This window comes from Micromys minutus, assembly GCF_963924665.1.
Source record: "Micromys minutus genome assembly, chromosome: 28".
Lineage (NCBI taxonomy): Eukaryota > Metazoa > Chordata > Mammalia > Rodentia > Muridae > Micromys > Micromys minutus.
This window is the reverse complement of record NC_137963.1, coordinates 18,350,337-18,373,791: the sequence shown is the minus strand read 5'-3', so window position 1 is coordinate 18,373,791 and position 23,455 is coordinate 18,350,337. Positions and strand designations below refer to the sequence as shown.

The following is a 23,455-nucleotide window of genomic DNA, read 5'->3' as shown; positions in this document are numbered from 1 at the left end:
ATAAAACGTTTTTGGAAAGATGTCCTTGAACTTTCTGGAAGCCACAAATCATAATCACTGGTAGTAAAAACTCCAACCACAGGCATAGCACTTTTGTGTGACCTTTAATACATATCATTATCTAATGATAGGAAAACCTCTCTGCCTACTTGAGCTCACACAAAACAGCACGGCTTCCCCCCTTCTTCCAGAAGCAGCCCTCTGAAGGCTGTTCCCCAGGCCAAAAAAAAAAAAAAAAAAAAAAAAAAAAAAAAACCAAGAGCACCGGGATTCAGAAGAAAGGTTAAATGTTTTCTAGCTAGCCTTTGCCTGGTCTTTAAAGGAGTGACTTTGGGTTCTGTGCAAACTCACAGAGGACACAACAGGGAAAGGTCAGGCCATCAAAGACAGTTGGAAAGCACTTCACTGCTATAACCTGAAAACCGTGAACTTCAAAGGCAATGAGAGCCAAGCTGGCATTCATCACGGGTGCATGCAAGGGTGTGTCTGCCGTTTTAATGATCAATTGGCTGCAGTCTTACTGGTCTTACCCTAGCATTGGTTTCCTGTTGAGTGTTCTCAGCATAGTTTATGCAATGGTGCTGATTATAAAATTTAACACAAACATCTCTCACGATTGGAAAGAGACTTCTAGAGTGACCTAGTTCCTCCTCTTACCCCGTGTTTTATTCCTAATAAAATGGCTGCTGCAGACTCTTTTGATGAATCCTTCACTTAAAGGACACTCACTACCTTCCAAGGCCAGTGGTGAATTCCTTTGGCAGGTCACATAGGATGAGTTCTTAAGAAAAGTCAAACCATGATACCTAAAAAGACCACCAAGATGTGGAGGAGATGCAGCTCGGTGACATCCACTTGCCTGTGATGTACAAGGTCCTGGGTTCAATCCCCAAGACCACAGAAAGCAGTTAGCAGCTCTCCTGGATCCAAACTGGATCGATCAAACCCTACAGGCTTATCAGGTGATGAAGTCAAAAGTGACCTTGAAGGCCCCTTCTTCTCCTTCTCCCATCCTTACTTCTGCTTCACAAACGTTTCCAACCCCTTTCTTCTCTCACGGAATAATACAATTTCCTCCCAAGAGTATGTATATCTGTATACTCAAACCAACAGCCTCTTTGAGTCCACAAAAGTGACAGTACCTTATGCTTGGAGCTGATGAGATGGCTTGAGGGCAGAGTTGAGACCTGGTGAATCTTGTCTCCAGCCCAAAGCTGTCATCTAAAACCGACTGCTAAGCCCTTCCACTCATGACGCATGGGTGTATAGAGTAGGTATAAAAAAAAAAAATCAAGGGACATAAGGATAACAAATCGTAAAGAACAGACTTGTCAATACCGAGAATGCCTTTTTAAACAAAATCCTTAGTACAAAATACAGACATATGTTTAAGGCCACTTCTGAAAGCATGGAAGAGTCTGTCTTAATCTCAAGCCAAAATTCACTAGATAGTTTTGGAAGAAACTCAGGTAGACAGTTCAAACAGCAGGGTTAAAACCCCAGCATTCTGAAACAACAGAACCCACACTGACTAACACATGGGAAAACACTATGAGTTTGTTACCCGTGATGAAGCCACTCCGATTCCATAAGAGAACACCATGATATATACAGACAAAGAGAAAAAACACACACACACACAAAAAAAAAAACTACTACTGACATTCATAGCATAATCTCAAATCTGAGCCGGGGTGTTAGGGGCAGCTCGGTTGTGGTTGTCATTATGAAGCATGACAGCCGTGTGATATGAATTGTGTGCTTACAGAGCCAAGTCTATGGTCGTTTGGGATGCATTTGGTTATTTGACCCCCATGAAGGGCCACGGCCCGCTGTGTAAGAAGGTGGTATCTCAGATGTGGAACTGAGAGCCAGGCAGTGAACTAGATAAAAATGAAAGCGCCCATCATGACTGTTCTCTCACGCTGGATCTCTGTGTGGCTAAAATTACCATTCTAGAGAAATCTTTTGAGAGAGAAGGGGTGAGGGGGGGCAAAAAAAGGAAGGAAACTCCAACCACAGAATAAAGAATTCCTCTACTACACTAGAAGGCCTATAGATTTGGCCTACAATCTGTATTGTGCCTAAAATAGCTTCCTTTCAAGTTCAACTTTCAAATGTTCCTCATGTTAGCCTCATGTATTTAATACAGCCATCTCCACAGGTAAGCAAGCTCGTGCTCAGCAAAGTTAATGGCTCCAACATTGACAAGAAAAACAATAACAACACTGATAATAATAACATAATATAACAATGATAATGGTGTTCATAGATAATAAAGGGCCGTTTTTCCCTGTTACAGGATGAAGACTGGATTTTCTTCTTCCCATAGCAAGGTGGTATTCAAATATCAAATACAAAATGGACTCACATAATACGTTCTGTCTCTAGGGGCCGAGTTTTCAAACCTGTGCTCAATCCTTGAGTTCCAAATACAGATACAAACTTCAGACAAAACAACCAACCACAGAACTCATTCTGAAAATGCCCAGAACCAACCATTCCACAAACAAGAGGTGAAACGCCAAACCTCAAAACTGCAAATGTAATAACCATGACCCTGACCATGTGGTAAAAGATGAATCCAATTAATGTTACCTTAAAAATAACTGAAGTAACTTTTCCCTTTTCAGCCCTAATAGCCTATCATGGGACTTCAGAAGCCAGTCATGTGGAGGGAGACAGAAAAAATAAAAAAATAAAAAATAAAAAAACAATGCTTTCTGACCATTGTACTCCTTGACCCCGAGTGAACTCAGTGAAACCCATTAATGGACTCCTAAGGTCTTCACAGAGACCATAACCTGTCAAACATTTACAATTACAAGGGGACCAATAAAAATAGAATTGCTGAGTAGTTCCTTCCCAGTTCACTCTGCTCTTTTGATTTAAAAAATAAAATATAAATGTATTGAAAGGAAGGAAAGCAGTGCCCCACCCCCAAAAATAAAAATTTGTTAAAATTCTAAGACTGAAGGGGACTTTTAAGGTTGTCTAATAAACTCGTCTTTTCTCCTGCAGATATGTCCGTGGGCAATCTCAACAAAACTAGCTTTTCTTCACAGTATTTCCTTGAGTGATGATTCACCTCGTCACCCAGAATGTTCTGTGACACTTCAAAAAATCTCCTATTCAAACCGAAGCTGAACATCCACACTGCTGCTTGCGCTTGCGCTGTCTCTGCCCTTGAACATCAAATTCCCCAACTTCCTGTTCCTCTACGCTGTTCACCTTTGTCCGACCTCAGATCTCCTGATGCCCAGCCTCAACGCATGCTCAGCCCTTGAGCTCCCCTCTGCCACAGACTACCTCCCACAATCCTTTCTGCTAATCTGCCCTTTGACATTACCATCGTGATTAAAACTTACACTCTGCTGCTGTGTTCTCATTCATAAGCGCCAGAGACCCCGTGGGAAGGAGAAAAAAAAACACACACACACAAACACACACAGAGAGACAAGATAAAGCTGTCACTATGAATTAACGCATTCTAATCCCAGCTGAGCCCTAAAGCTGTCATTTCCTGAGGCTCTCTTCTCTCCAAGAAAACCCCGAGTCTGCAGGTCTTCCATGGAGAAGGCAGTGGATGATATTCACGAAGCTCCACGGCACTCCCTCCCCGCCTCTCTGCCACCACCCACCACATGAATGATTTGGGATGTTCTTCTAAACCGCCATCCTCCTCTCCAGTCTATGTACCACGTTCATCCTCTAGATCTTGGGCACACAGAGTCCCAGGTGCTGCCTAGGCCTCCACACTGTCCAATGAACTGAATCGGGATCTCATACTGTTTTTGCAAAAGCCTGCCACCTTGCAATTTATAAAGCCATCGATAATTGGTTATTATCGGCCAGGATAGCCTTATTCCTATAATGTGATCTCCTGCCTCTGCGTCTTCAGTATGTCCTACCATGGACATAGGCTCACACCGTCTAACGTGGAGCTGCTGCGGGAAACATACAGCCCCACACAGAACTGGACCACAGGGAAAGGGGACTGTGTTAAATTCTGAAAGCTTAAACTTGCCTACATTCGGCAGCTGTCGATCAGACGAGTTTGTACAAAGTAGTATTCCTAGGCGATATCCTGAAAGCTGCCAGACCATCATTCCACAAGGAATGTGGAGGAAGCAGAAGCATCTTCCTCAGACTAAGGCGGCAAAGCTTCTTGTCTGAACTGTCTCCCTTTGGCTCACAGTCGGCTTTCCTGAGATAAGCTTTGGCTCCGTGCCTTAGACCTGTACTGAACAGCGTGGCTTTTTCAACACTCTACTGTTGGGCTCACAATAGTGTCCTGAATCAGGTATGGTGGTTCGTGGCTATAATCTCAAGCCACGGGAGGCTGAGGCAGGAGGATTGCTATCAGTTCAAGACCTTTCTTGGGATATTGTCTAAGACCTTTTCTCCAATAAATAGTGATGGTGGTGGTGGTGGTGAATTGTGTTTAGAGATACTGCCTACTCCTTGAAACTGTCCACCGTTTGACAAGCCACAGAGAATATCCTGTGTCCTCCCCACACCATGAAGAGCCATGTCCCTTGGTCATTCATGTACACAAGTTCTCTGGATTACACTAATTGTCCTGTCTCCGTGTCAGCTACCTGGAAGGTTAGATAGGCCAAATGTTTGGTCCTTTTCTAATGGGTGGGCTGGACCCTGAGATGGCCCCTCAGTGTTTGTCTCTGCTTAAATTTACACTTTCACTCCCTCACTCTTCCTCTCCTTCCTATACTCATTAAACTGTATTATAATATCCAGTAGTAAGATACAAACATCTAATTTCAAGTATCTCAAGTATTACACCATATCTTCGTTGAGTTCATGAAGACAGCCTATTCTATCAACGTTGTCTCTCCGAGGATCACATATTGGATGTCCAGTGTATGTTTGCTGGGGCTACTTCTGATAACGGAGGAAATGAGGGAGCACTTCCGAAAACCTCACTATGAGACCGCAGCATCGCTGTCTCCGGGAGGAAATGAAGCTGGAGCTCACCAACATAGAGAATAGGCACAAAACACATACGGGTACAAACAGCTGTTTGTTCAGTGTTTAATTTAGGACACTTGTCCCGTTTTGTTAAACATCCAATCCATGATGTCACAGAAAAGCACTTACGAGGGATATTTCCCCACCATCTGATAAACGAGACCGAACAACTGCTGGAGATGTTCTCGGTTAACACGCAAGTCAGTAGGGCGCCACCATGGCAGATCATCTACCAGTGAGGTCGAGGCACCTTCCCCTCGGAGTCATTCAAAGACTCACTACTAATAAACTCTCCTGTCACTCCGATCATTTTTCCAAGTTCTAGAGGCACATTTTGCTCACCCTGACGTCTGTTTCCATTCTGGCTGTGCCGTCCGAAGGATGAAGTGTGAGCACTGTCTTGGATATCGGTGTCACCATCACTGACACTGGCTAGTAAAAACCATCTTTGTGGTTCAAGACAGCAAATTGTCTCCAGGACCACACCCTGAAGAAATCACCTGAGAGGTTATAAATACAGCTTAGTCAAGAAAACGTTCTCCTTGCCGGCACAAGGACACACACACACATCAAAGGCAACCATCGGAAAAACGGAAAGAGCTTCCCATATCTGTGTTCCCTGCAGGAATGAACAGCCACTGGATCTAAGTAAGGCCCTGTCTAGCTTTCACTGAGCTGAGGGGCAGAAGGACAATGCCTGTGCCTGGCAAAGACTTCAACTAGGAAAAGATTAGCAGAAAACATCCTACACACTTGGCAATGGGTCTCTCTCAATAAGGATTATGGCTTCCCTTTTTCTCATCATACTTTCTTTTTTTAAGATTTATTTCATGTATGTGAGTACACTGTAGGTCTCTTCAGACACACCAGAAGAGGGCATCGGATCCCATTACAGATGGTTGTGAGTCACCATGTGGTTGCTGGGAATTGAAATCAGGACCTCTGAAAGAGCAGTCAGTGCTCTTAACCACTGAGCCATCTCTCCACCCCCATATGTATGTATGTGTATATATGTGTGTATGTGTGTGTGTGTGTATTCTAACAGTTCAAGGATATTGTGTGTACTTGTGAACCCAGTGCTATTGCTCTCAGTTTAGTGACTCCAGTTGTGCGAAGTATAAAAACAATTACACAGAAAGCTGTGAGGAAAGTTTTCTTTAAGAAATGGAAAGCACCACTCCTCTCTAAAAGAAAGGAGTGTCTTCGTACTGTTGTGATGAAGCACCGTGACCAAAGCAACTCGGAGAAGAAAGGGTTAAACTGGCTTATGCCTCGCCATCACTGTTCATCACCCAAGGAAGCCAGCACAGGAACTCAAAATAGGCAGAAGCCTGGAGACAAGAGTGGATGCAAAGCCCATGGAGGGGTGCTGCCTAGTGGCTTGCTCCCCATGGCTTGCTCAGCCTGCGTTCTCATAGAACCCAGGACCACCAGCCTGGGGATGGCTCCACCCACAATAGGCTGGCCCTCCCATGTCAATCACTAATTAAGAAAATGCCCAGCAGACTTGCCGACAGCCTGATCTTATGAAGGCATTTTCTCAGCTGAGGTTCCCTCCCTCCGATGGCCACAGTTGGGTCAAGCTGACATAAAATTAGCCAGTACAGTGGTTAAATGAAGTATCGAGCAACTTAATGGATTATTATCAAGGTACTAAAATGTAATCCCAAACATGTTACCATGTACAACGGTGGTTTAAAATATGGCCCATAGAAACAAAACACATTCACTGCCTCTAAAAAGAAGCAGACTGTAAAATAGGTCATAATAGAAACAGGCCACAAAAGAAAGGGAAAAGGAAAAGAAAAAAAAAAAAAAACAGGTCAAATGATAATTCTATTCATTACGGAACTGCAAATATAAGTGTGTTTGTTATCTATATGGTGGAAAGCAAATAACTTCAAAGCTGAGGTACACTGTTCACATATCTGAGGTGCATTTAGTGAAAGATTTACCCACTAGGTTATTTTGTCATTAAAATGGGATAAAAAGAAGGAAAAAGGAGAGGCAGGGGAGTGAGTGCCCTCTTCATGTGTGAGAACAAGTTCAAAGCCAGCTACCAGCATCTGTCACGATGACTACTGACCAGACCGAACGCTCTTCTTTCCAGTCAAATCACACGCTGGTCACCTTACCTGCCGTAACATTGTCATTGATTATGGGGATCGAGTGACATGTGTTTTTTTTTTTTTTGTTTTTTTTTTTTGTTTTGTTTTGGTTTTTTTTTTTTTTGTTTTTTTTTTTTTTTGTTTTGTTTTTTTTTTGTTTGTTTGTTTTTTTTTTGCAAAGATCCAACTGGAAATTGAAGATCAGGGTAAGCGTAGCTACTTATGCTGCTGGCTCTGTTGCGGGCTTTCATCGCATCTTCCATGTGTAGACACAGCCTTTCCTCAGGGTACCTGTATGGAGACAGCACCCTGTTCCTAAAAGACCATCAGTCCTTTTGGACGGAAGCACCACTCACATGATCTCTCTTAATGTCAGCTATCCGATAAGGCCTACCCCGCAAACACAGTTATGTTGGAGGCTAGAGTTTCAATCCTCTTGATCAACCAAGGTTGAACACATTTTACTACACACACGTCGGTTCTGTGGCAACCTGTTGGAGCACGAACGCTCCAATTCCTACTCCTAGGAAAATGTTACTCATTCAGATAAACATTTGAGATCTGCGGCCCTCTGCTTTGGACATAGCCAAATGCTTTAATGGCTAGGAACTTCCTGAGTCTCTACTGCTGAACACCTGCTTCGGTGTCGGGGTCGCCTGGAACGGAGCGTTCACCCGTCGCTTCCAATTCTAAAAACCCGACTTCTTTCGAGAAAGCTTTAGTCTTTCACGTACCCTGCTTTTCGCGCAGGCTGACACAAGAGGCCTTTCTCAGAATCTTCACAGTGCATGAGAGTACTTTGTGCTCTTCCTGAGCCGTCTTCTGTAAGCCTCGACTAACCACGTGATTCCACCCCCTCTCGGACCAACCTCTCTCTGGTATTAGCCTGAAGCAACACCCAGTTACCCGCCTCGTCTGATCCCTAACACTGCCTGTGCCTGCACTCCAGGTGGAGGGCCTGGATTTCTGTCTGGTTTCCAGGCATCAGTCAACCTTAAGGAGAAAGAGCCCAGGAGCACGCGGGGAAGCATGCTGACGAATCAGCCGCAAGCACACTCCCTTAAATCCTCAGTTGTCTGGGCTTCCAGGTAAATACTGACTATAAACGAGAAATCAGGTAGACTTTAAAAATACAAGGCACGGGTGGCCTCATTTCACTCTCAATTTCTAAACAGCGAAAGAGAAAACCGAATGGAATAGAATATTGAGATATGGACACGTGGAAGGCAGAACGGTTTGGATAACAAGAATAATATTTAGGCATATTTAAATCCGTTGCTTTAACACGTTGGTAAGAAAAGCTACACTGGTGTGGAAAATGGTGGCTAGAGGCTAGCAAGTGTCAGCTGTGACTTGGCTAAGCGTTGCAGAGCCTGTAGGAAGCTGAGTGACTGTAGTTAAGACTGTCTTATAAGTGGCCATGGAAATACATACGTGTCATATAGCACCTGGGAAGCAGAGGCAGGAGAACCAAGTTCAAGGCCATTCTTTCCCGAGCAGTGAGTTCAAGACTTATATATTTCAAATTGCTCAAAAGTGGGTCATATGTGTTCTAACCCCAACTCCCCCCCCAAAAAAAACAAATAACCGAATAGCTATGATGTTGGTTAATGTTACACTAGCTTGACAGTTTGGATTGATCATTCCACAGTATCAAACCATCATATAGCACTCTTTAAATAGACAGTTACACGTCAATATACTTGTCAGGTTCAACAAAATAAAGCTGATTAGAGAAAGGGAAAATCCAACTTTCCAGGTACCGTTCATCTATCCTTACCATCCTTCTGAAATATTACTCAAATGTGGGGCAGTCACTAAGCTGACAGTGGTCCTCCCTGGCTCCTCCGCGCCACCATCTTCACCGTGAGGTGACAGCTCATCCTTTGATAGGCTTTACAGAATGTCAATACTTCACACTTTAGATACTTTACACTTATTTTCTAGAACAAGCATCAACATCTAAGATAATCATACTTTTCCATCTTCCCTGGACCTCCCCAATTAAAAGAAAATCAGCTTTTCAGATCCAAGGGGCTGGGCTAACGTCACCTGAGAAGTACCTTTCCAAACCACAGAAGGATAAAAAGGCAGAGAAGTCTCCCAACTGTAGAGAACGCTTCTCGGATGAGGTACCCCCTAAACGGTAGACAGCCAGGTCTTTAAAACTGAGTAACAAAACTAAAAGCACAGAGCCACCAAACTATAACCCAAGGAATGATTTGTGCAGAGACTCTGAACCCTCAAAGATGGGAAGGGCCCGGAAAGGCTGGGGAGGGGGCATGACCTTGTGGGCAGCAGTGGGGAGCTGGCACGTGGGTCTTGGTTTCCTGTCTCTCAGTCTCAAACTTGCTTTACAAATTTCCAGTGTATAATATTCCAATTGTTGACATAGTTTTTTATTAAAGTGGTGAATTTTTACCATGGCAAAACTATATAAATACAAAATGAACACCCTAGCAAAATAATAATTCTTTACACAACGGAAGTCGCCAAGAAGCTATACAGTAACCAGCCACCTGGTCTTCACTAATCAAAAGCTTAACTTTGCTATTCGAGTTTTGTACAGATTATGGACAGTTGTTAAATTAGTAACTACTATGTACAGTACTGTCTCTAACCCAACCGAGTAGTACCGCAAGGCTATGTAAAGCTTTGTCTAATGTCTAATAGAGCAAGCCATCAATACATGCTAGCTGTTAGTTAGCAATATTCTAAAGGGTAATAGTGCGAAACTGTTTCGACATGCACCCATACTCATCTCAAAGAAAGCCAAAAAACAAAACCTAGAGTCATTTCTATTTCTATATGAAATTTGCTAAGAGGCGGGTTGGGAGTTACAAACAGGAAGCTTCACAAGCAGCACGCGAACACGAGAGGCCAACTCATCAAAGGAAAGATTGCCTTCCCTCATCCATGTCTTCTTCGACTGTGCAATCCCACACATACGCAGCTGATTAGCCCATTGCAGAGGCAAGCATCTCATTCTGCGGACACAGCACTTCCTCGGGAACTCCTGAATCACTCCGACGTCAAACGAGGCTCTGTACTCAATCACTTACGCGCCTACCATGAGAACACTAATTATATCTCCATTTCTCCACCATGATCAGGTGGTCAATGTTCTCCTTCCCACTAGACTCTAGGCCTCAGGCCTTCAGAGATGATGATCTCTTTCCTCAACAGCCCCATTACAACTGATTATAGTAATACACAAAAAAATTGGTGCATGCCATGACAAAATAGAATACAGAAACCTAATATTCACCTAGGCAGCTTACCAACCATCCATCAAAAACACGTAAGGGGAAGGAGCTACATCTCAGCTGAACAGGTACAAACTTATTTTCCTTCTCATTGGTGCCAGAGCAGTGTAATATTATTAAGTATTTGCATAAAATTGCTTTATATAGACTGTCAGGTCATTTGCTAGTCTAGAGTTGGTCTAAAGTATACAGGGAAATGGGATCCGTGATATGTCACAATGATACCATGTCACATAAGGGATTTGAGCACCCGTGCATTTTGGTACCCTACTCCTGAAATAAATCCCCAATACTCAAGCATGATTGGACATTAAAATCTGCAACATGAGAGCCAATAAAAAGCTCCTTTGAAAAAAAAAAAGCTATAAAGTGAAAAGTATAAATAATTTCTCTTCAAAATTGTACTTGTTATTTAGTACTTACCTAGGGATTTAGTTTTCCAGATGAGACAGAAAGGAAATTAATCTCTTTTTTTGTTTGTTTTATCGATGAGTTTTTCTGACTTTATGCTTTTTTAATATTTGTTGATCCTTATATAAAACACACTTCGAGGTCTGTCTATCAGATTTAATTAAAGTATATCCTTCAATAAGATTATAGGAATCTCCTTGAACTTTATGTTTTTTTATTATATATTATAGCTTTCCTTTAATTACTGCTGTTCATTCTTCTATTGATTTATAATAAAAGTTGTCTCTGAAGTACAAAAGAATGTATAAATAAAAGAAGAGTGGAAATTGAGCAAGAAAAGAAAACACAGCATTCTTCAGTGGGTGCCAGAGTAAGATAGAAAATTCATATTTGAACATGGACTTTGTGTAAAGAAAAAACCTATGGGCATACAGTAACTAGCAAAACTGAGAACCAGATGTGTCTACATCACCATGCTGCGGGTTCATGGAACAAACAAGACAGGAAAACAGACAAAAATTAAATGAAGGAAAGGCCAAGAGAGACTTTAGACAGAGCCATATGAAATTGCCTCTTTTCACAGGCTAAGATCAAGGGCGAACCATTTTATGTGACTCAGCCCATCGGTAATGGCAGCTAGTACATTCAGTACGCCGGACAACTGGAGACTTGTGAGTGTGTGTGTTGTTTCTGTGCAGGCAGAAAAAGAGCTTAAAGACATTGTGTGCTTCATAAGAGACAACACAACCGTGGCCTGGTGGAGAAAGCTTTAGATGTGGTCCTGCCTTTACAGGCATCGTTGTGGAGCAGAGACTAGTGTATAAGTAACTTATAAGTAATCTAAGCAGGGCAACATGGCAAACTTCCACTCTAGTGAGAAACTGTGTCTCTCTGGAATTGGGTAAGTAGTGACAGAGAAAACGCTAATTCCTCCTCTGGCTTCTACCTGTTCACAGGCACATACAAGCTGTCATACACACTTGCATATGAGTATGTACCATAAACACACACACCACACACACACACACCCCACACACACACACACCCCACACACAAAGAATTAACACTAAATGCATCTGTTATACCAATAAAGCCAATGTTTCCTAGTTATCTTGGAACACAATCCAGTTCGGTCTTGCCTACAGGCAAATATATGATAAAACACCAAGCCAAGTTTAAAATCAGACATTTAGATGAAGCCATTTCAGACACAGACAAAGGATAATAAGAATTAGCAACATTAATTTGAGCAAAAGGTAGAAAGTCCCTTACTGCAGAGTTCTGTTTACATTGTATCTCACATTATGTATTTAACGCAGAAATTAGAAAGTAGTTGGCATTTGAGACAGACAGACGGCTGGCCGGCCGGCAGGACAGAGAACCATCTCAGAGGAACACTAAGGGTGCATTATTGGTCTCTAACAGCTCAGGTGGTTTAACAGAATCTAGAGTTTATGGGTATTAGTACCGTGGCCGAGCTAATAAATTTATATCATCGCCATTATCACCAAGAGAAAACCTTTTAAGCATTCAGGAAGCAGAAACCCTAAATCCACAAGAGGTAAAAACTATAAAATCTACTTCCCCTTTCAAGGATCAACAAAACTCATCATGAGAAGTTCATACGCTCAAGTGTCTGCGATAGGGCAATCTTCAGGTGAGCCCTGTGGAGGCTCCCAAGGGAAATCCCGTGAAGACAACAGCCACAGACAGTGTCTGTCCTCCCTGAACCGTTTTAAATCTCATCGCAAACAGCAATTCCATAAAACAAAAACTCCAGGCTTCCAGGCCACAGAGAGATTCCCTACCAGACACAAAGTTTAAGCGAATTCTATGTGCCTAAGTTCCGGCTTCCAAATGGAAATTCCTCTTCCCCCAAAAATGAGCAAAACTTAAAATAAAAATGCTGCTGATAATTTCAAAAGCATTTAAGATGAAGCACTGTTCATCAAATATTCTAATGAGCATGGCGAATGTCTATTCTTACATGTCGTCATTTAAAACAAATGACTTCATTTCAACTCAAGAACACGAAAACCTGAGTTCCACCTTCGGTTTCAGGAACCAAACTTCTTGGCCCCCAACCTCCGCTTCCTCTCCCAGCCCAGATGTCATTCAATGAATTCAGCCCACCCTTCCACGTTTTCCTCCATCTCAGAAGGAATGTCAGCCCTACCTCTTCCACCCTAACACACAGAGCTCCCTGAAGGCCAGCTCCTCCTTTGCTGGATTGTGAATATCATGAGGAGGAGCCCTGTCTTACTTATTATAGGGTGCTCAATGACCGCTAAATGCATTTTTTTATTTATTCAAGTATGTATCATAATTAAATTCATTCTATGTTTTATTAAAAAAAAAAAACACGTGTCTGTATTAGGCACTGGGGAAACAGCAGAAAACAAAATGAGAATTCAGCTAAGAAGCCAGAAATAGGATGAAGAAGGGACGACGAGGCAAGCTTGGAGCACAGGAAAGATCATTCTGTCTTACAGACAGGTCGTGAGGGAAGAGCTCACTAAGGAGTGATCACCTTTCAGGCAAGGCTTGGCGAGAGCAAGGATTTAGATACCTGGGGAGAAAATTTCTAGAGTCAACGGACAGTCCTGGAAGCCACAGTCCTTGTGTAGATCAGCTCAGGGGTGGGGATGGCTTAGGGGAGGGATAAATAGCTCAGCAGCAGTAACAGGATGGAGAAACCCAAGCTCCGGAGACAGAAAAGAAGTGGGCAGAGATAAGAGATGATTAGATAAAAAGCATATCACATGCAGTGACTATTACCCCATCCTTAGAGATTTAATATGAAATATTGTACTGGGTTGTGGGGATAGTTGAGCTACAAAACAAAATGTTAGTAAATGTCCAGGAGGCCCTAATATTTTAAGAACTACAGGAAATTATTCCAAAACGTAATAAGGAAGTCTGGTGTTGATCTGAGTCTGGGAGACTGTTTGGCCCAGGTTGGGTTCACATTGGTGATGTAGCTGAAGATGACGGTGAGCCCCCGACCCTCCCCAAGGGTCAGGCTTACAGAGGAAGCCACCATTCCCAGCATCAGGAAAACACTACAGAGTGCTGAGACTTCAGAGGAATCTCCTGTTCTTACTCCAGGGTGAGGAAGCATGAAGAATTTGAACACAGGACTTGGTCATCGTGACCAGAAATTGATCAGAAATTGATCCCGCCCACACCAACGACAGAAGTAGACCAAGTCCTAACTGCTTTCCTCAGTAGAGCAGTTAACATTTAGAATGACTTAGGTAGACTTTTCTGGAACTTCCATGGGAGCCTGTTGGAGTTTGTCAGAGTGTCCCTAAGGCTCCTAGGAGTGCCAAGTTCCTCTGAGGATTCCATTTGTCCTTTATTGGTCATGACAACACTGTAAGGCCCATAGCAAGCTTCGAAGCTAATTAAAACTGTCTTTGTTACTCCCTAAATCACCACTAATCTCCCAACAATTTTAAGAATAGTTTTCATACAATCGTAACTGGAAAGGATTGTTGGGGGGCAGGGGTGGGATAGGGGCTCTGTTCATTCCACAGGATACCATGCCAAAATCCACACCATTTCCTGTTTGGGCTTTAGGCCCAGGGCTGACAGTGGAACCTCCTACAAATGCTCTTACCACAGGGCTACAACCCTGATCCTCTTTTAAGTTTCTATTGTAAGACTCTCTCTAGGTCTGAACTCATTGTATCATTTGAACTTTCTCCCGTGATTAGAAATGTAATATGAAATGGGTTTTTTTTTTTTTTTGTTTTTCAGGATCTGAACAAGCCCTGAACTTGTGATCCTCCAGTTTCAGCCTCCCAAGCTGCTAGAGCGAAGACCAAAGCCACCAGATCCACCTACTGTTTCTTCTGCATCAACCCAGAACAATCCCATCAAGAGAAGCCACGGTGGATTCTCAAGGAATCCCTGGTTGAGTTCAGTTCTCCACCAGAGAAAGACACGTAAAGACCAAAATTCTATCTTGTCCCCATTAAACCACTATGTAGATTATCTTTGTCCAGACAGTCTCTCATAGGCCAGGCTGACCTTGAACTCTCAGAAACCCTCCTACTTCGGCCTTACACGCAGGTGTGCTAGTTTACCAACTGAGCCACGTGCCAGTCTTTCCCTCTGAACGTTCTCTTTCAAAGAGCTGACCACATACCTTTCACTGGTACTTTACAGTGTGCGTTGTGAGGATCCCTAAACACTGCAAGCTCTGTCTTCAAAGGTGAGCTTCGAACTTCAGCTGCTAAGAGAACGCCTCTGACTGTGTAGTTTTAGACACGTCCAGAACTAACAAACATCCACTGCAACTCTGTCTCACACCCTGGTGCCCCGTCTGGTAATGGCATCATAAAGACCATTTTAGTTCTGGTCAAAACTGGCCCCACGCACACTAGCATGATTTGCCAGAATTCCAAGCATCATGCCCAAGCCTTCCTTCACTCATTTGCTTCCCTCCTGAGCCCTCCTTCTCACTCTCAGGCATGGACCAGCACCCAGCCGCTGTACCAACCACTCAACTCCTTCAAGGCAGACACAATCGTGTGGAGAACTCTGTGTAAACTTCGTTTTGGAGTATTTATCACTGGCTCCCTGGTCTGAGTCATCTTTGACCGTGTCTTTCCATGTTTATAATGTAATTTGAGAGCGGGGACCCATGCTTTTTTGGCTGCTGGTTAACTTTTCTTTCTAAGTGTTCCCCGGGCACGCGTGAGGACCCGGAGTCCGTGCAGATGTCAGATGCGTGGAAGTGAACTGACAGGCGCGCAGATAAAAATGCCTTGAAAGAGGATGTTGCTGAATCTGGAGAAGTCAGTCACCCTGCCCTGGCCTTTGAACCTTTGTGCCTGTGTCTGCTCAGCAAGGAAGCCAAGGGCTTCTCTGTGGATCAGCAGTTAAGAATGGGGCAGAATGAATGCTTCCTTTACCCAACCTGACAATAATCCTTTGCCCAACAAATCACAGTCCAAGGAGGCAACCCCTCGACAGAAGGCCATTCTGCTTTAGCTGAGCTGGGTTCTTCCATTAAGAGAACCTTATCATCCCCTGATTAGACTTCTAAGGAGCTGGGGGGGAGGGTCTTTGTTTAATGCTCCCACAGGGCAACCTGCCTATAATGAATAACCCCACCTGTCTCCTCCATTCCACAAGTGGTTCCAGACCTTCCCCTAGTGCCTCATTTTCTACCGAACAAAAGGCTCACAGATGCTTAGCACGTGTTCCCAAATGCCCTGCCTCCCCTTGCTTGAGACCCAGGGGCAGCAGAGCCCTTGTGGAAAGAACACGCCCTGCCAAGGCATTATTCATTGTGACTGTCACACAGCTGGAAATGGTTTTCTGTTTCCCCTTTCCTAAGAGTCATTTGGATCACGACAAGAACTCTGTGTTGGATGAAGTCAGGCTGTGTTTGAAAAGAGTCCATGCAGGCTCTTCTGGCTTCTGCCTGTCACTTTCTATGGCAACCTTGGGTACAGCCTGGCTAGGACGAGGAGAAACAGAGATGAATAGAGACACGCTGGCATTATTGCACACAAATATATAAAAATATACCCATGTGTGCAAGCACATACAGTGCTCTGGGCTTGGGCAATCAAAGGCCAGGAATAGAAGATTTTAGGGAAAAAAAAGAAGATTTAGATGACAACATAGTCACCTCAGATAAGCAGCTGATAATGTGGCAAAGGTCTCATCTCTTACTGTAGACATGTGTGTACAGTTTGGATCACAAAACAAACAAACAAACAAACAAAAAGCATCCACTTTTACAAACAGACACAGTGCTGCTCTTCTGGCTGGGTGCTTTCTACAGTGTTTTGTATTCTCAAGTGATAGCAACAAGACCTTAAAAGTCAAATGCCAGACTCTGAATTTTTTTCTAGGAAGACAGCCATAAACTGAACACAGAAACTCACAGGCTGGGTCAAAAGCAGGAATATCCAGAAGGAAATGGAAGCAAGCCAAAACCACAGACAAGACACGGCTGGGTCTAGCACTACATTTCTCCAACTCACAGTTAAATCTTGGTGAACTGTCTTATGTTTATAAAATGAAGGCCAGGCTCCAACTCCTTCACTGAGGGAAAATGCTGAGAGGACTTGGTGGGTGCTGAAAAATTAAAGAAAAACTCACAAGTTGAGAGAGAGAGAGATTTCAATCGATCATAATAGAATACCATCTCAATGATAGAAGAGAACTTACACAGCTTGGACATTTAACAAACACCTACTGAACATGGAACGGATGGATGGATGGATGGATGGATGGATGGATGGATGGATGGATGGATGGATGGACAGATGGGTGGGTGGATGGATGGATGGATGAATCATAGAGGTGATTAAATGATGGCTTCTGGAGAATAGAAACTAGACTTAGGAAGCAGATCGTATCAATACGTGTTCCTGTTTCACAGAGGTAAGAAGAAAAGCCCTTTGCCTTACAGAGACTAGCAGAGCTAGCTCTGCAGACCTCCTGACTCCACTAGCTTGATCCCTTTTGTTCTCCAAGCTCAGCTTATCTCCTCCGGTCCTTCTAGAGTCTAATCTCCCATGGTTCCTCCCAGATCTTCCGAATCTCCACTTCCACTGGCTTGACCCTCGGACTTAGAAGGCCAGGTCCCCTGCCCCTTTGCCTTTGATGCTTCCATGGGACCAGGAGTCATTCAGAACCTTCACTGGCTCCTCGGTTAGGGAGTGGAGGGTGCCTGAATGGTTCATGTCTGTCTTCCCTGGTACTTAGCATGAGCCCCGTACGCATCGACAGTCAGTTACATACCACTGGGCTCGGACAGATCTTGCTTTTACCGCCCTTTGGAGCATCCGTCCCCTTCCAAAGAGCCAGGGCTTATCCTTTACGGGGACAGAAATTCACTGAAGAGTTAGAGCAATCACAGGATGACCAGAGCACTAGCCTAGGCCATTGTTTCAAATTTAGACAGTGGGGGAAAATCCCCTCAGGTGTGTAGTAGTTCATCCAGACACTTGGGATGTCGAGGCAGGAACGGTTTGCTGTGGGTCAGAAGCCAGGCTTGGTTTCACAGTTCAGGCTAGCCTGGGCTACATAGTTCAGGCTAGCCTGAGCTACAGTGTAAGATCCTGTCACAAAAGGCAGGAAATGGGGAGCTCTGGAGTAAATGAAAAGGGGGGATAGCAAGCTGGCTGAGGAGAATGGTTCCCAGGAGCAGCCCTCTCCGAAGCTTGCATCTCTGAAGGCATGGACACCCAGAACATCCAGAAGAGACAAAATGTCCTTTAAGCGACAGTTACAGCCTAAGTAAAGATCCCAAGCCGCAGGTTCCCAGCCAAGCTTTCCTTTTCTTTAGAGGAAGAAACTGGTTTTGAAACATTTTCCTTTATTTCTACGCTACCACAAGCACACCCTGACCTACCCCACTCGGGCTCACACATGTTTGTTTTAGCTCTGAACTAAAGTTAAGAGTCTGCCCTATCATTATATTACTTTTTTAAACAGTACCACAAAAAGAAAATAAATTATAAGCTAAATCCATGGATGCATTAAAATAGTCCTCATTCATTTTCAGAATGGGGGTGGGGGGAAGGGGAAGCCCTGACTTTCCTGTGAACATCAGGGTTAAGGCTTCCACAGTGGTGGCCTGGCGGCGGGAGAGATGTCCGGGTATTGATCCAATTCCCTGGGCCCTGTGTAGCAAGCTGGTAGTGTAAGAGCAAACACTACACTGAATTCACATGAACTTACCAAGACATTGCAATACAATTCACCACTCAATAGAAAGTGACCTTTTGAGAAACCCTAAAATAAAGTTTGGACTTCTTCTAATTAATTAACTATTTGGCTCTTTTTTTTTTTTTTTTTTTTTAAACCATGCCAAATTGAAGTCCTCATACCTTGTAGAAAATTTTTAAAAATTAAAAAAAAAAAACAAATTAATTGAAAGCAGCTAAGAGGATTGTGCATTTAAATTGTATCCAGAAGACAATAAATTGCTAACTAAATCTCTCTTAATGATCTGTCTTCTTAGCCTCTCTAAACTCAGGGGTAATTCCAAGTCTTTACCCAAATCAGCTTGACATGCAGCTGAAAACTGATGTATCCCTACCGTCACACAAAAGCAGAAGGCAAAGAGGGGTCCTACATTATCCTATGGAGTTACACCAAGATCCCTCCCTGAGACAGAAGGAGCTAACTGCTTCAGAGATGGAAAAATAAAATCAGTACTTACCACTCTACAAAACTGGGCGGAGTAGTGGACGTCAGATGCTATGAAGGGGCCATAGAGATCCACTCACCCCAGCACCCACCCCAGTCCTCTAAACGATGCATTAACTCCATTTCTGTCCTAATAACAACCCTCTCTGGTCTGTACTGCACATATTCTGCTCTGTGGTTAAGATGCTATGTATAATATAAACAGAGTCAAGAATGCCAGTTGGGGGTGAAGAGTCATGTTTAAGTTAGCATTAGCCATTAGGCTATCCTAAACAGAAAATGGAAACATCCCCGGCCAGCATTCTGTGTGCAGAGTAACTTTAACACGCATGCTCCAAAGGCCCCACAAGGCCCTGTGCCACAAATGAATCTCGAACCTCATCCATTCTTACTGTTTCCCAAAAGGGAGCTATCATTTGGAGGGGGCAGGGGGTAGAAATGACACCCAGATTGTTCTAGAAGCTGTACATAATAACATTAAATAAATTGGCAATGGTGCCATACAACTTACGAGCCACGCGTTCACAGCAGAACATAAGAGAACACACGTTTAGTCATCCCGCAAACATTTTACCTCTGCTCTCTGCTCATTGGTATGACTTGGGGGGGTCTCAGGCATCTTGGGGTTAAATAATGACAAGCCATAACTTCTTCAAATGACATCCAGGCCTTCTCCAAGGACCATCTTTAAGCCAAGCCATCTGTGTCCCTACCATGTTTGGAATTTCAGGTTCTGCCCCCAGCCTGCCAAGGTTCTCAAGTCTATCAGCACATCATGAAGCAACATGGCACATACCCTCTTCCCTATCTACACCACAGCCAGCTGTATTCCTACCTTCTGCACTTCAACTTTTACTGAAACTCACTCTTCCTTTTCTTCATATCTGTTACAAGAATTCAATGGTTGCTTGTTGAATTAAATTTGTCTCCTTCTCTCCCAATATTCTAACGTATGTATTTCTGACAGATTTTTAAGCACTGACACAATAGAGCCTTTCGAATTATCATCCTTTGTGAAAACGTTAGAAACCAGACAGGATGCTGACTTAGCAAAGCCAGAGCTGACTTAGGTGTCGGTTTCATAATGCTATACCTCACCTTCAAAGTAAGTCACGGTCTTCACTTGTGTAGGCATGATGATACCAAGGAAGAAAGGAGGGAAGAAGAGGATGTGAGGGAAGGAAAGGGAAGCGAAGGGAAGAAAAAAGGCGGGGGGCCGTGGGGGGAGAAAGGCAAGGAGAGAGGGAAGGGGGAGAAAGGAGGAGGAAGGGAGGGAAGAGAGCAGATCAGGAGGAGGGGGGAAGAGGGAAGAATTGAAGGAGGGACTGGGGGTGGGCGGCCACACATTAAGCACAGACATTAAAAACTTGACCTTAAACTAAACTTCTAGAGAAATTATGAGTCAAATACTTGTAACTTCCCACTGAAATCAGCATGGTGTGTTCTGTTCCGAGTACAAATTTTTATACCGAGCATCTGAAGCAATCCCTAAAGATCGCAAATTTTGGACTGAATGTTAGTATGTCCTCAAAGACTCGGCAATCAGGATTTATTCTTCCCCTGAATGCCCCACTGGGTCAAACAACAGATTCTGTAAAACCCAACATCTATGACAGAATCTGAAACACAAAATCAAATTACATTCTGGAAAACACTAACCCTGAATGAAAACAGGGGTCTTTAAAATGCTGCCACTTACATTTCCACTTCTGTCATTGCTCACATTCACCACAGGGACGCTGAGCTTTGGGTGGTAGTGGCAGCTCCCCCGAGCTGAGGATGTCAAGGGCAGGGTGGGCAGGCAGGTGGTGCCTCATAGAGGTCAGACCACATGATCGATTAGACCTGAGGTCAGTTTTAAGCAGCCTCACAGGTTTGGCAGGAGAAGAAATTATTGCTGGTCCCCTTGTGGAGGAAAGAAAGGGAGGGAGGGAGGGAGGGAGGGAGGGAGGGAGGGAGGGAGGGAAAGATAGATAGATAGAGAGAGAGAGAGAGAGAAAGAAAAGAAAGAAAGAAAGAAAGAAAGAAAGAAAGAAAGAAAGAAAGAAAGAAAGAAAGAAAGAGAAAAAAGAAATAGAAAGCCAGCTCCCTGCTTAAGTCCTTCCCTCCAAGCGTTCCCTGACAGGCTTCTTTTATCCCATCTTCCTTCTGTTGCTCTCCCATTTCCCTACTAGGCTAATTTTTCCCCCATTTTCCTTCTTCAACTTTAACCAGTCTATCATGAGGAATCACCGGCCAGCAGTCCCAGTCACTGTGGAGGTGGTTGAAACACAGATCATCCCACCCATTCATTTTCCTGATGAGGACAACAATCCCGTTCCGGTTGCACCGCTAGGGGACGCTGTGTACAGGAGGCTCTGATGTGGAGGCCCAGGTCTGCAGGCACTTCTCAGCCTCTCTGCCTCAAACTGCTTCCCTCGCTACAGTTTCCCCCCTCAAATCCACACTCAAGACCAAAGGAAAAAGAAATAATACAGGATTTTTAAAAATACCGTTTTCATATACATTTGGACAACCAAGGTAAAAACTAGATGCTATAAAAGCTTTGGGTTAATGCAGCTGGCCTTGGTGCACGGGGCCTGAAGGGTAATGTAGACTCTTCCTCGGTCTTCCTCCCATCTGACCATCTGACGGGAGACTATGTTCTTCCATTTTCTAAGGTTTTGAAACCCGTTCTTCATAGTCGTGTTAGGTGAGCAAAGAACACACTTACACAAAAGGACACACATGCAGCACTGCCGAAAAGAACAGAGGGTTCCGCTTTAATAATTAGCTACCTTCTTCTAGTTGCAGTTAGCAGTAGGCGTCTGACAATGAATGTAGTCGTAAGGTATAGCTTAAGAGTGAAACGTTCCACAAGCCAGTACTGGCTGGAAACCCACATGGAAGAAAGCTCCGTAGATTTCAACTTAAAAGAAAAAAGAAGAAACAGGGGCAAAAGGAAGAAAGAACTCGGGAGAAGAGGAAGAAAGGACTGAGAAAAGAGACTGGGTAGGGCCCCAGCCTGGAAGTAGCAACAAGCTCTGGATGCCTCACACCAAAGACCAAATGGCAGCAAAGAAAAACAAGCCTAAAGTTTAAAACCATCCACAGCAAACTCTCCATACAGGGGCAAAAACGACCGATCAACCCATCCAAGCAAAGCCAGGTCCCTCCCCTCCCCTAGGTACCGGCTAAGCCTCTGGCGGCTTCAAGGAAACTTACGTTTAAATTCCTTAGACTCAAGGGACGACAAAGTCACTGGTGAGCAGTAAGCTAAGCGCGGGACGCGCGGACACCCGGGCCATCTAAGTCCTCAGAGGCGCGGCACCAAAAACCTTAGGGGATCCCCCTCGCCAGCCCTCTGGCGTCCCCAACCCGACCCAGGTAAGCAACCGGAGGCCACCTACGTGTCACTCGGACCGACCCTGGGGCTCACTGACCTGGCCAAAGGGCAGGAGGGCCGCCCGGGCGGCTGCGGCGACTTCCCTCCCGGGCTGGGTTCCACCGGCTGGTGCGGGAGGCCAGGGCAGCCTCGCCTCCTGCAGGCGGCCTCACACACACACACACACGCGCACACCCACCCACTCCGGGCCCGCGGGCACGCGCACTCACTGGCGCTCGCGCGCACGGCTCCAAAGCCGCGGGTGGTGGGACAGTGCGAGCCGATCGCGCCGATGGGAGGCGGGGCGTTCGCCACCCGCACCGAGGGACTCCCGGCTGCCCGCGCCTTTACCTGCTAGGTCCAACTCCGCAGTTCCCGCAGCCCCCGGGCCAGCCCAACCCAAGCCTCACCCCAGCACAACCGGGAGCCTACGGAGGGCAGCACTGCGCTAGAGGACAAGAGTCACTGCCGCCCAGTCCCAACTTCCCGGGCTCAATGAGCGGAGCAGGCAGGCGGCAGAAGTGACACGGGTGCCAGCTTCCTTGCCTCTTTGCCTTCTGGCGCTTTCTGCCACATCCACATAGCACGAGTCAGCAATTCCTCGCACCCCCAAGCGCCTTTCCTCCCAAGCCGCTCTGCTCTCCTTACCTGCGTGGCACCCACAGCGACTCTGCCTCCTGTGGTCCCCTCCCCCAGTCATTCACAACTTCCCGCGCTGCAGCAGGTCGGGGAGGGGAGGGGGTGAGGGGAGCCTACGCTCTCCATTCAGTACCTTCCGGGAGCTCTCACTACCCTCCACGTCAGACACACCCACCTCGGTCACCCCTGCCCACGTCGGTTGCTCACCTTAGCCCCGGGCCTCTTGCAGAGCTTTGGTGGACTCCCCTGCAAGGTGCATTTTCGCTTTGTTGCTTTTCCCTCCTGGTTTGCAAAGCCCTGGAAACCGTCACAGAGCCCAGGGAAAACAAGAAAAGAAAAGGGGGGAGGGGGAGGGACAAAACTTGGTGTATGGCCTCCTCCGAGCTGAGTTTCTTAACTTTTTCAGACCGCACAAAGTTTCAACCAGCTCGGGCCTCGCCCTTCGGACCATAGAAAAGAAACAGCTGGCTTTGCAGCTATTGTACGAATCTCTCTGC

General features: G+C 44.9%; 1 protein-coding gene across 2 annotated transcripts in view; it reads right to left on the bottom strand.

Annotated features, from left to right (window-relative positions):
• The window catches only part of LPAR1 (lysophosphatidic acid receptor 1), a 109,240-nt gene extending 86,804 nt beyond the window's left edge, over positions 1-22,436 (bottom strand). Inside the window, exon 1 of one of the 2 annotated variants that reach the window (XM_080940205.1) lies at positions 22,378-22,436. The gene's annotated coding sequence lies outside the window, so the exon portion shown is untranslated. Of the gene's footprint in view, positions 1-22,159; positions 22,239-22,377 lie in introns of those variants that run through there. The other variant, XM_080940206.1, reaches the window with a different exon arrangement.
• Positions 22,437-23,455: the final 1,019 nt, after the last annotated feature.